Source organism: Urocampus carinirostris, chromosome 11 (assembly GCF_059441175.1).
Source record: "Urocampus carinirostris isolate Australia breed hairy pipefish chromosome 11, RoL_Ucar_1.0, whole genome shotgun sequence".
Classification (NCBI taxonomy): domain Eukaryota; kingdom Metazoa; phylum Chordata; class Actinopteri; order Syngnathiformes; family Syngnathidae; genus Urocampus; species Urocampus carinirostris.
Genome location: NC_142359.1, coordinates 30,683,245 through 30,697,552, shown reverse-complemented (window position 1 = coordinate 30,697,552; position 14,308 = coordinate 30,683,245). Strand labels below are relative to the sequence as shown.

General features: G+C 39.4%; 1 pseudogene; it reads left to right on the top strand.

Annotated features, from left to right (window-relative positions):
• Positions 1 to 688: 688 nt before the first annotated feature.
• On the top strand, positions 689 to 811 carry LOC148357057 (U2 spliceosomal RNA; annotated as a pseudogene).
• The last annotated feature ends 13,497 nt before the right edge of the window (positions 812 to 14,308 follow it).

Genomic DNA, 14,308 nt, shown 5'->3' with positions numbered 1-14,308 from the left:
GAGGGCGATCTACCGTGGATTTCACAATTACGGGATGCTTTCTTTTGACGGACACGTTTGATGCATTGCGAGCGTGATCCTACTAGCCTGTTGGTGCCTTTCAAAGGAACGGTTTGGGATGAAAGTTATATTATTATTATTAAAGATTTGAAAACTCTCTCGGTGTACCGTCTTTCTTCGTAAATATGTGTAACTTTGTATAATATGTATTTGCAACTGTATATTTTTGTAATGTATTTATTTTAGAGATGTATTCTGTTATGTGTTCTACGAGCGAATCAAAAAGAAGGGAGCAAACGCGGGCTGATGGGAAGTGGGGTAAAGCTGAGTTACCGGTAGATCTGTCTGTTGTCGCAGCGGACAATAGTGGATATATATTTTTCCCACCCTTAACTTTGGAAATACACATTTTGTTTCCTTGGATTACTTTCAACGGGACCCGGACTTTACAAGTCTGCGTCATACGTTAATTACGGTTATCATTTTTGCCAATTGCAGTTCTAAGATTGTCTACTATTTATTAGGTTACAAATTGTGCCACAAATAAGAATTGGGCATCATGTATAGCTCTTGAACATCAACTGTGGTTCTGAGCCGACTGTAAAAATTTTGCAATCGTGTTGCCTAAAGTAACAGCCGTAGTCGTAAACTGTGTCTGCATGTGGCGGCTGTGTTCTACGGTTGCGCTATAGTAAAATACAGCAATGCTGTAAGTTTGATTTTTGCAATCCGGAGATGGAATGGGAGCTTGCTCTGTCCACTCCACGCATCGGCCTGGTATTGCAGTACCTCCGGGAACGGTGCATTCGCACTGATCGCTGCATGGCTCTGTGGCTAGGACCATGACTCGGCCTCTTGGCCGAGAGCAAGTGTCTCCGCCCCTTGGCTTTGTGGCGTATTATGATTTGACCGATGACGGATAATGGGTAATTGATAAAAAATTTAGAACAATAAACCTTACAAAATCCTCCCCCTTGTGGAACTTTTAGCCTGGTCTGGGTTAAACTTGTGATTGTGTCACAAGAAGTAATGCGTGCGCACGCGGCTTGTACAGAGGTGCGGCTTGTGTAAGTGCAAAAGTGGCAAATCACTTAAAAAGTGGTGGGTGCGGCATATAATCAGGTGCGCTCTATAGTCCGGATTTTACGGTAAATCGATCAACCCTCAGGGAGAATATTAGCTAGCATTGAAGATTTTAGCTTTAGCAGCTAAAGGCAAACTTTATATATTCAGGCAAAATAAACCAGCACTAAGTAAGAATTAGCAGACAGTGTTCACTCATATAACCTAGCCTAATTTTTTTCGTAAAAAAGAAAGAGCTTGGGCCTCCGACAGCTGCGGAACATTAAAGGCAATCAGTTTTTTCTTTGGAGCGCTCGTCTTGCAACATGGCCTTTTATTGGACATGACAAATTGGAAACCCTCAAAATAGTCGGCTGTTTGCGGCGTAATGTAATTTGTCAGAGGCGCTCGCTCGGGCGCCGAGGAATCCGATCGCCTTTCCTGGTGAGCATCGGAGAGCTGTCAAACTTAGCCTTTTTACCCCCAATCACGTCATCTCAAAAGCAGCTAGCAACTCTGACGGGAAAGCATGCGTCGATAAACCCGGCATTAATTGCAATCCTCATGCTCTCAGTTTCGCAAAAAATATACCCTATTATTCAGACTATAAGGTGCACCTAAAATCCTCAAATTGACCAATTTGAAATTGCGCCTTATAACCTGGTGCGCCTCATATACCACAAAATCCGGTGGATGAAGTTGAAAATACATGCGGTATTGATTTGTGTGCGTCATTACATAAGGTTTTACGGTATACTCCCGTATTTGCGCAATGATTGATCAATCGAATAATGCACGTAAAACATGCAAAGGGAATCGAATCCCATTCATGCTGGTGAAAGCACCCAATCATAACCACTAGACCACCAGTGAAATAGGTAATATATGGATAGGCATTACCTTTTATCTCATTATCACTCCATTTTCACGTTACGAGAGATGAATTTTAGAAAATAGAAAAAAACTGAGAATTATCCTGAAAACATACAAAAATCCAAAGTTGGATTCGAGTTGTTTCCCCATGTCCTGCTTTTTTGTATGTATATATTTCAGGAAGACTTTCTGTTTTCTCCAGTCGCTCCATTTTCCCATCTTATTCGTATAACTGTAGTGGTGTAGTGGTTTGCATTTGGCGCACTCACATAGACCTGGGTTCGATTCCTGTTGCATACAAAATTTTGCAAAATGTTTCAAAGTGGTCAATCGTTGCACTAATATTATAATATAACCGTACGTGCGATGCTATAACAAATACGGTAGCCCTTACCGTAACTCCATGTGCCTTATAGTCCATGCGCCTTATAGTCCAGTGAGCCTTATACAGTATACACAAAATTTAAAAAATACTATTTTTAGGTGGGTACATCTAATGATCCGGTGGACCTTTTGCGGAGAAATGTAAAAAAAATTATTGCAGTGGCAAAGAAAAAAGTTATGTAGAGATGGATTATTACTGTTTTTTGCTACCAATACTGATAACCAAGAACATTCTGCTTCTCTTGATCAATATTAATACAGATAACCGATACTGTCTGACATTGGTTGACGTCATACAAAAATTACTATTGGTCTGCGTCCCAGCATTATGGAAATGCTGATATGCTATTGTCTGAGCTACCTTCCAAAATGTCTTTCTCTTTTTTCAGTTCAGAATCTTGAGTGCTTCGTAAGGAATCAAAATAGGGTATGGGTAGTATTTTGAGGCCCATTTTACGGTACATTCAACAACGGTCGTCTGCTATCGGTTTGCATCATAAAATCATCAAGATGCCAATATGCAGTTGGCTGAAATACTTCTCTCAATGCCTTTTAAAAAAAAAATCTGAATCTTGTAAAGACTTGTGAGTTGGTGATATAATACTCTGCTTTTGTACTATATTTATTAGCCATGGATCTCAAGTCTTGCAGTGATGCTAGAGGGAGAAGAAAAAACACGCTAATCATGGAAATAAAACTTCCGATTATCAAGGAATACAAAGAAGGCACACGCATTGTTACCTTCACTATATTGCATGATCATAACCAATAGTTCATTTTTTAAAGAAATAGCAAAGTGGAAATTTTAAAATTAGTTTGATTCTTAATCGGCCTTCGCCTCTTCTTCCACCAGCTACTTCACTCAACCAGCTGAAGTCACGACACACCAAAGGTAAATCAATTTTCATTTTTTCTTGTATATTTAATTCATATTCAAACATATAATAATATATTACACATAAGTAGTACTTACTACATAACATTACGTTATTTGAACATTTTAATCTGAAGTACCAGGTGGTACGGAGCTAATTACCATAGGTTTTTATCCCTCACTAAATGGCAGTTTTATTTTGCAATCCCCACCTCAGAAAGGATTCATGTCATTCATGTATCTCGGGGTCTACTTTATAGTTTTTTTCATGAAAATAAAATTAATTTATATTCAATTTTTAGGGTAATGGTGGTGATGTTTCCATCCTCCCGAGAATTTGTTGTCCTTATATGACAGCGAATCCCCGCCTCAGAACGACTGAATGTATCATATGGTATTATATCTTGTAACTCTTTAAACAATTCAACAATTCAAAAGTTGTATCTTTTACTGGTTATAGTATAGCTCTCTCTCCCTGCCGATCCAGAATGATTGGATGATTTCATAACAAACCTCTTATGTTAAAAAAAAGTAAAAATAAAATAAAAGTAGAGAGGGTTTGTATTATTTGGCCACTAGATGTTGCTGTATTGTGTTGTGCAACTGAAAACAAGTGCTAAAAAGCAAAAGGAAGAACACAAACTACGGAGACTCAAAGTGACCAAACAGTACCATTTTTCTTCTCATATTTTAGCTAAGCAAAAAGCAAATTTTTTGTTTCTTCAAAAAAAAGCACGATTTAGTAGTTTGTGATTTTCCCTTATCGATCAAATCAATTTAGTTGTTTTAATAATTGAGGTTTTACCACCAGGAGGTGCTAGAGCGTCCATCAAGTCATTTGCAAACATACACCTTATTTACCCCAACAGCTGGAAAGCATCATCATTTGTTACAGATCCTGTACATCAACCAGAAAAAAACATGACATAAAAGCTTCCATATGCTTTTTCCAAATTCCATCGCCAGTTTTGGACGCTAAACGCTTTGGAGTTGTTTGGAATGAGGCGTATGTTTTTTTTTTTTCCATTGGCGGTCGTCAGTCCCAACAAAAGCCAGACGAGAATCCGTGCTAGCGTTTACTCTGAAAACCGCAAACACGTTGGCCTGCCTTGTGTTGGCAACGTTGGCAGTCATGAAAAAAAAAAAAAAAAAAAAAAAAAAATAAATATATATATATATATATATATATATATATATATATATATATATATATATATATATATATATATATATATATATATACATATACACATATACACAGGGCACACCGAACGATCGGGTGGGGGTGCCCTCTGCTGAAGCCACTGTTGTGCTGAAAAATGCCAACTTCCCCCTGCATGAATTGTCCCCTCTCGTGCATACAAGGTGCAAATGCTAAGACCTTTACTGTTCTATTAAATCACAACCAAAAATAGATCTGAGGTGTTTTAATATCGTTTGTGCGAGGGGGGACATCTCATGCAGGCGAGCGGGACATATTTTGTCACAACACACACATACAAATATGCGTATTTAAAAACCCAATGCTAGCAAAACTGGGCTTGGTTGTGGTTTATAAGTATTTATTACAAAGTAAAGGGAGTTGTTGCATAATATAATAATAATCTAATACATTTAATTATTGCTCTTGATAGTATGAGATACCTGGGTTTAGTTCTTATAAGTTCTGTACGCACCATGCGTAAAAAAAAGTTTTGTAACTCTTACATCTGCAGTTAAGTCGGACCTACAAAGATGGAACTCCTTACCACTCTCTCTGGCAGGTAGGGTACAGACCATAAAAATGAACATGTAACCTAGGTACTTATATCTATTCGAATGTCTCCCAGTATTTCTTCTGCGATCTTTTTTTTTGCCTCTATTGCTAGCATGGTTTCAACATTTGTTTGGGCTGGCATACGAGCCAGAGCAAGCAATAATCTACTACAACGAAACAGGTCGGTGGGCGGGCTGGTTCTTCCTAATTTCCTCGATTACTATTCGGCCCCGAATACCCATACAATAACACTCTGGTTAACCACATTGCGAACTGACTGTGGCTGGGTTTGGTTGGAGGACGATTTTTGCTCTACATCGCTCACAGCGTTGGCATGTGGTAGTGTATTGGTCCCTTATTCCAAGTTTACCACTGATACAGTGAATGTACACACATCACAAATACGATGTCAAAAAAGGAGACCCTTTGCGTTGTTGTCACTGCAGAAAGTGACATCCATCTGCAACTATTACCTTTTCACACCATATATGACAGATATTAGGTTGAAAACACTGGAGCAGCAAGGCCAGTGCGGTCTCAGGGATTTATATTTAGAGAATGTATTTGCAAACATTGATCAATTATACACAGCCTTTGGTTTAAAGGGCTCTGATTTTTTTCCGGTTACTTCCAGCTACGGGAATTTGCTAGAACACATACATTATCCTTCCCACAGAGCCCTAATCCCTCACGGATTGACTTGGACCGTGCGGCAACTCATCCACCCAAATGTCCAGTCTCCGCTCTCTATTATTATGTGTTGAAACAGACTGCATCTTAATGAAGACAATAACTGACTGCGAGCATAATTTACAAGTAAACCTGTCAAATGAGTTTTGGAAAAAGACCCTCTCAGCCGTTAATTCCTCCATTAGCTGTGCAAGGCTGGCTCTTATTAAATTTATGGTTCACAGACTCCATTTCAGGACAGATGTTTCCCAATTCAAGGCATGAACATGGCAACAGGTGCTCTCAAAGTCCTTGTCACCTAATTCATATGTTTAGATCATGTCCTAACCTGATTGAAAATTGGCGATCATTTTTTTGGGTGCATTTCCCATATTTTAGGAAATAAAAAAAAATCCATCGCCGCTCATAGCCATCTTTGGCAGGTCCCCTGACGATCTTTCGACAACTGTTATTCAGGATATCGTTTTAGCGTTTACTTGGTTGATAGTTCGTAGGTGTCACGATTGCCCCTTGCCTTCACCTGTGCCCACTCGTTTGGCGCCAGCTGCTGCTCGTTGCCTGATTGGCTCCCCTGCTATTTAAACTCAGTGCTCTCATTCACTCCTTGTCAGTCCATCAACGAACCTCTGCACTTGCGAGGCATGCATTTTGACTCTTTCCGGTATCCTGCTCGTGTATCCAGTATCCGGTACAGATCCTGTCTGTCCCGTCCTGTCCTGTCCTGTCCGGTATCTTGCTCGTGCATCCTATATCTGGTATCACTCCCGTCTGTCTGTCCTGTCCGGTATCTGCTCAGGTATCCTGTATCTGGTATCGATCCCATCTTTCCTGTCTGGTTTAGATCTCGTCTGCCCCTTCCTGTTTTCCTGCTTCTGACTTTTCTGTCTCAATTCTTCTGCACAGTAAATGCCGAATCGCTGGCCTTTGTGTTCCCGCACATGACTACCCCGTTTCCGTAAAATAAAGTTTGGTGTGAAAACGTTGCACGTTTGGGTCCACTGTCTGTTCGGGTTCGGACAGTAGGAGGATACTACTTTTGTGGAAGTCCTCAGAACTGCCTGTTTATAAAAGGTGGGTACACAACATACTTTTTCTGCTCAAATTAAAAAAAAGTCAAATTTCATTTCAGATGATCTGACTGTAAATTCTACAGCATTCATTGGGAACCTTTGCTCCACTATTTAGTACTGCTCCCACTTTACAACATAATATCAGTGTTCATTTTACCTGTGAAAAGTGATGGGTCCTGGGGACTTGCATGCTCAAAAATCTATGGGTCCCAACAGAGATCTATGGGTCCCCAAAATTTAGTGTTATCGAGGTTGACATTGTAAATCGGTGACAAATATATAATATAAATCTATACGTTCATTCAGTTTTAATCTTCAGTTTATTGGTAATACAAATCAGTTATCACTTCAGATTTTTCACTTCACAAAAATATTGCACATTATTCAAAATAATATTGCTGAAATAATTATATTAATCTATATTTAATATTAGTCTATATATTCGTGTAGTTTTAATCATCACAGTTAATTGGTAATACAAAGCAGGTTATCACTTCAGATTTTCCAATTCATATATTCTTCGTGGTTTGCTGTCCCGCCACAGTTGTAATGCCTTCTCGAGGTCCAATCCATTATCATCCTCCTCATAGCGTAACCAGGAATGTAATTGAGTCCATTTTGGCAGAAAAGTCCTTGCTAGGGGGATTCTTTTGTTTGTTTTCTTTCGTCGAATCGTTGGCTTCAACACACGTGTTTTCCTTGCCTTCGCGATCTTCCGAAGAATTTCTCCGCCGTTTTTCCGTGCCGGAATTATTGCCGTTGTTCTCACTTTCTGCATTAAGTTTCGACTTATTACTGACACTGAAGAAATTACCAATTTTGTGTTGATTTTCACATAATACTAACTTTTTTCGGAGGCATACTTAGCCTTCACCTTCCCTCAACGACAACCACCGCAACAATGACGTAATCTCGAAACAACGAGATCTCGTTTCCCGAGATCGGCGTGCAGACGAAAACTCGAACGGCGAGACCAAAACAACAATGGCGGATCTGCCTGACGAAAAGTTTGGAGTGCGGTAAATCTTGGTTTAAAAAAAAATGTAATCGGGTAAAAATGACAATTTTGTGTCAAAAAAGTTGACTTGACACTATGCGTCCCCAGCAAAAATGATACGTCTAGGACGCAGGGACGCGGGCAAACGAGAACACTGTAATATAATAGATCTGGATGTCACGGTCTGGTGACTGCTAACTCTAAACTGCGTCGGAAGTCTTGCATTTAGGGAATAGTTAAGAAAAACATTCCATAGCTGCAAAATGAATAAAATAAATTATATATATATATATATATATATATATATATATATATATATATATATATATATATATATATATATATATATATATATATATATATATATATATATATATATATATATATGTATATATATATATATATATATATATATATATATATATATATATACATATATATATATATATATATATATAGAGAGAGAGAGGATTTTGCGCTCCTGCCAAAGATTTTCGATTGGGTTCAGGTCTGGAGACTGGCTGGGCCATGCTTAAACCTTGAAATGTGAAACGTTTTCTCAAGACGCCTCTGTATCATCCAAATGGTCATATGCAAACTTAAGACGGGCCTTGAGATGTGCTTGTTTTAGCAAGGGAACCTTTCGTGCCATGCATAAATTCAAATCATGATGTCTTAGTGTACTACCTACAGTAACCTTGGAAACAGTGGTTCCAGCTCTTTTCAGGTCATTGACAAACACCTGTCACATAGTTCCGGTCAGATTCCTCACCTTTCTTCGAATCATTGAGACCCCACGAGGTGATATTTTCCATGGAGCTCCACTCCGATTGAGATTGACCGTCATTTTTAGCTTTTTCCATTTACAAATGATTGCTCCAACAGTGGACCTTTTTCCCCAAGCTGTTTGGCAATTGCTCTGTAGCCCTTTCCAGCCTTGTGGAGGGGTACAATTTTGTCTGGTGTCTTTAAACAGCTCTTTGGTCTTTGCCATGTTACAAGTTAAAGTCTTACTGATTGTATGGGGTGGACGGGTGTTTTTATGCAACGACCTCAAACGGTGCATTTGATTCTGGATGATATTTGGAGTACAGGTGGAGTTCTTATGGGCGGATTAATAGGTTTTTCAGGGTCAGAATTGTAGATGATACACTGGTGTTCAAATACTTATTTGCAGCTGTATCACACAAATTATTAAAAAATTATGCATTGTGATTTCTGGAATTTTCTTTTTTGTTTATATCTCTCACAGTAGACATGCACCTACGATGAAAATTTCAGACCCCTCCGTTATTTCTAAGTGGGATAAATTGCAAAATGGCAGGGTCTTCAAATACTCATTTTCTTTACTACCAAAACAAACTTAGCGGCTCATTACATTGAAAAGAAATTCATCAATTAACCCCTTGTCGTGTCTCCAGTGACCAGTTTCAAGGTTAGAAATTGTAATAACTACCATGTATCAGATTTTTTTTGACCAAGGCTTTATGGCGCCGTCCACAACACATATCTAAGCGAATAAAGGAATCAGCACAAAATATATTACAACTGTGGTGTTATTCTTGACCCAAAAAGGAAGAACTACACAAAACTAGTTCAGCATCTGACCTGCTATTTTGTGTGATATAGCTGCAAACAAGTATTTGCTCCTTAATTGACAAGAACAAATCTTTTCTCTTAGTTTAGTATGCGACTAAAGCCCCATGCTAGTGATAGTGAAAAAAACAAAAAGCAGATGAAATGTAACAATGTTTACAAGCTCTAACTGATCAGACACCTGTTTGGCTCACACACACACAGACCGTTGTCTCTCCCATCCATGGGAACCTCCATGGGTACTTTTTATGACCTGTGCCCAGATCTTCTCACAAAATATCTATAAATAGCTTAGTCAGGTTGATTTGAGTTTTATTGTGCAGCAGCATCCGTCAACTTCATCATGATCATATGGAATTACATGATCAGTAAGGTTCTCTAACATATCTTTGAGGAGGAAGAGGATTTGGAGGTGATGGAGCAGGCTGATGGAGGAAGATCTTTCTAAGGATGACTTTGTGGAGTTAAAATTAATTGAATTGTTTTTATTGTCATTAACATCAACGTTGTGAAACATCTTATGCCGTGAGACTGGACATGGTACTCCAGGGTAAACATAATATAAAGAAAGATAAAAAAAAGTGTGAAAAAGTAAAATAAAACGATAAGGATTAAAGGCAGATTTTTTTTTAAGTCAAGTCAAGTCATGTTTATTTGTAGAGCCCTTAATCACAAAGAGTCTCAAAGAGCTGCACAGATCAAAGACTATTGCAAACTACAGACTATTATGACACCATCCCCTCATTTAAAACCCACATGAGGGCAAATAAGACACATATTATTAACATAAAATATAGGTTATTCATATGCTATAGAGTAGAAGTGTGTTTTAAGCTTAGATTTAAACATTTCCACTGAGTTTGCGGATCTAATCTCAGGGGGAAGAGCATTCCACAGTACCATGGCATGGATGGAGAACGCTCTGGAACCTGCGGATCTTTTCTTGGCTCTTGGGATCACCAGTACACCAGCGTTTTCAGAGCGAAGGCTCCGGACCTGAAGATAGGGGGAAATTAAATCTGAAAGATATGAGGAAGCAAGTCCATGCATGATTTTGTATACTACCAACAGAACCTTAAAATCACATCCTAAGCTAACAGGGAGCCAATGCAGGTTAGCTAAAATCGGGGTTATGTGATCAAACTTTCTTGTCTTAGTTAAAAGCCTCGCTGCAGCATTTTATACCAGCTGAAGGCTCTTGATTTTGGACTTCGGGGGACCGGAGAGTAGTGCATTACAGTAATTGAGACGGGAGGTAAAAAACGCGTGAATCATAATCTCTGCATCCGACTGGGACAGCATAGGATGAATTTTAGCAATGTTGCGAAGATGGAAGAAAGCTGCATTGTAAAAACAGCGCAATGAAAAAAAAGTGCAATAACATTTAGCAGCAACAATAAAAAAGTGATATAACCCCAAAGTATAAACCATATCAGATTCAGATGAAAACGAAGGACTGAATCTGCAAGACAAAGCCGTATTTTCAAAGAATGGGAGGGTTTGGTCCTCACTGCCAGATGGAAATGAAGGCAGAGAAACATCTGCAAAATTAACCATGGACCGACTTGATTGGCAAAGTCACATAGCCAAGACATAAAGAAAACATTGCATGTGCATTCATCAAGAATATGTAATCTGTAGAATGAATTATAATATGTAATATGCACTTCTTTTATCAACAAAATGAATCATGATATTTTCATTGATCATCATCATTGCGTGTTTTTATTGTCCTTGTTGATAAAGATTGCAGATAGTTCATATTTAAAATATATAATATGTAATCCATCCATCCATCCATTCATTATCTGCACCGCTTATCCTCAGTAGGGTTGTGGGGGTGCTGGAGCCATAATATGTTATATTATTTGTAAATGTAATTTATTTTTTGATAGAAGGAATGATGATTATAATGTTAATTACTATCATTATGTGTTTCTATTACCTTTGCTGACTGGTTTATCAGTCAAGTTTCCCCGTGTTCTCTTGACAGAGGCAACAATGAAACTACCTTTCGGATGCTGAGTCCATCCAGACAAACCAAATAAAATGTTTTCTGGAGAACAAAGGCTCCTATTTTCTAACAAATCTATACAGTCAATTTTGACCCTAGCACTACCAATGTACCTATGATTAATAAAAAACATATCTGTTCAACTTTTTAACAGAGTTACTTTGTGATATTGTTTTATTATAGTCAGAAAACATAATTATTTGTTGGTTTAACATTTAGTGTATATAATAATAATAATAATAATTTCCTTTGTATTGTCATTCTTTGTAACAATGTACACAGAACGAAATGTCGATACACCTGACCCGTTGTAGCGAGCCGATAGGATTGAACAACCTCATTTTCTTCTTAAAAATAATGGATATGCTGCCTCACAGAGGCTGCATGTCTGGCTTCCGCTACAGTTAGGCTCAGAATCCCTGCTGAGCCTGTAACTCACTAATGTCTAATTCAGCCACTCTCTAAATTGCTTTCCAACACTGAAAGGAAAAGCCCTACAATATCGCTCCATTTTTGTATGATGACAAAAAAGACCGTTCATTCAACTGCAATTCTGTGTTATTATTTGTAGATCTACAGATGTTATTTTGTTACAGTCGTATACTCTCAGTCACTAAGTACATTATTTTGAAGTAAGTTTGATCCGTGGGGGTTTTTATGAAGGTGTGACACTACTTTGCAGATTTTCACTTTTTACAGGGGGTTCTGGTCTCCATTAACCGAATTAACCATGGGATTACAGTATGTGTTACTTTTCAAAACCATGACACGATCCCATTTTTCCCATACGTATAAAAAAGGGTCTACCAATTGTGAATATCGGCTGGGGACATCCTCACTCAAGAGTTGGTACAATTGATAGCTTGTATATGAAGAGGTGGGAGGGCGAAGAATGACAGCAAGCTCCTCCTTTTTCTCTTCCTCTTACAGCATGATATACAGCCGCTTCCTCTCCCTCACCTTCGTTTCCATCTCAAGATCGTAAAAAGCAGAAAAAAACAGGCCAAGGTAATTCAACCACCTCACCTCAACCCCCCTTCTTTCATCCCAAGGGTTTTGCGTGATATTTAACTACGGCTACAGTGGCATTTACTAATTTTATATGTGCAGAATTGATGTCAGATTCTCATTGGGGGATGAGTGGAGAAAGGAGCAAAGGTGTGCGCCGAGGCGTCCACTGTGTATACGTTGGTATTATGTGAACTATTCATGACACGTGGGTTGACAGGGGGCGCCGATGTTTTGTCTGGCGTCGCCACAATTAAAGCCTAACCTCAGCATTTGGAGGAGACGACAGGATGGGGCCAATTTGTCGAGTGGGAGCGGGCAGAAAGAAGTGGGGTCTTTCACAAGGACACGTCGGAGAGCCCGTCGGCGGAAGTGCCAGGTCACGCCGCAGAGCCGGTTGGAAGGCAGATGCACGAAGGTTATGCATGGTGGCGACTCGTCGTTAGCTGTCGTGATCTGCTGCTCAATGCATGTACATTATTTCACTAATATTATAAACCCTATTCTCCGGACTACTAGGCGAACATCAAAAATCCTAGTTGGCCTAAAATATGACCCTGTGTGCCCTATAAATTGCCGATACAAGTGAAGAAAATAAGTATTTGAACACCCTGCTATATTGAAATCATAGAGGGGTCTTAAATTTTTATCATAGGTGCATGACCACTGTGAAAGAGACAAACTTAAAAGGAAAATCCAGAAATCACAATGCATGATTTTTTAACATTTTAATGCAGTGCACTCGTCCTGTTCCATGTGCAGAAAGACACCCCCAAAGCTTGATGCTACCACCCCCATGCATGGTGTTCTTCGGATTGTACTCTTCATTCTTCTTCCTCCAAACGCGCCTAGTGGAAAAAAATTATTCGAACACCTGTGTATCATCCAGAATTCTGACCATGAAAGACATGTTAATCCACCCAGTAGAAGTCCACCTGCACTCCATGTATCATCCTGAATCAGATGCACTGTTTTGAGGTCGTTAGTTGCATAAAGACAACTGTCCACCCCGTACAATCAGTAAGACTTTAATTTGTAACTTGGCGAAGACCAAAGAGCTGTCCAAAGACACCAGAGACAAAATTGTACACCCCCACAAGGCTGGAAAGGGCAACTGAGAATTGGCAAGCAGCTTGGTGAAAAATTGTCGACTGTTGGAGCAATCATTTGTAAATGGAAAAAGCTAAAAATGACAGTCAATCTCGATCGGAGTAGAGCCCCATGCAAGATATTACCTCGTGGGGTCTCAACGATTCTCAGAAAGGTGAGTAATCGGCCCGGAACTACACGACAGGAGTTGGTCAATGACTGAAAAGAGCTGGGACCACCATTTCCAAGTTTACCGTAGGTAATACACATGACGTCATGGTTTGAAATCGAGCATGGCACAAAAGATTCCCCTGCTTAAACCAGCACATGTCAAGGCCGTCTTAAGTTTGCATATGACCATTTGGATTATACAGTCATGATTCCACTAAGCACGTTTGGAAGAAGAAGAATGAAGAGTACAATTCGAAGAACACCATCCCTACTGTGAAGTGTGGGGTTGTCGCATCATGCTTAAGGGGTGTTTTTCTGCACATGCGACAGGACTAGTGCACTAAAGGACTAGTGCATTAAAGAGAGGATTACTGGGGCAGTGTATTGTAAGATTTTGCTGGAACAACCTCCTTCTCTCAGTCAGAGCATTGAAGATGGGTTGTGGCTGGGACTTCCAACAACGACCCGAAGCACACAGCCAGGAAAACCAAGGAGTGGCTCCGTAAGAAGCATATCAAGGTTCTAGCATGGCCCAGCCAGTCTCCAGACTTCAACCTAACCGAAAATCTTTGGAGGGAGCTCAAACTCCGTGTTTCTCAGCGACAGCCCAGAAACCTGACTGATCTTGAGAAGATCTGTGTGGAGGAGAGGGCCAAGATCCCTCTTGCAGTGTGTGCAAACCTGGTGAAAGAATATAGGAAATGTTGACCTCTGTAATAGCAAA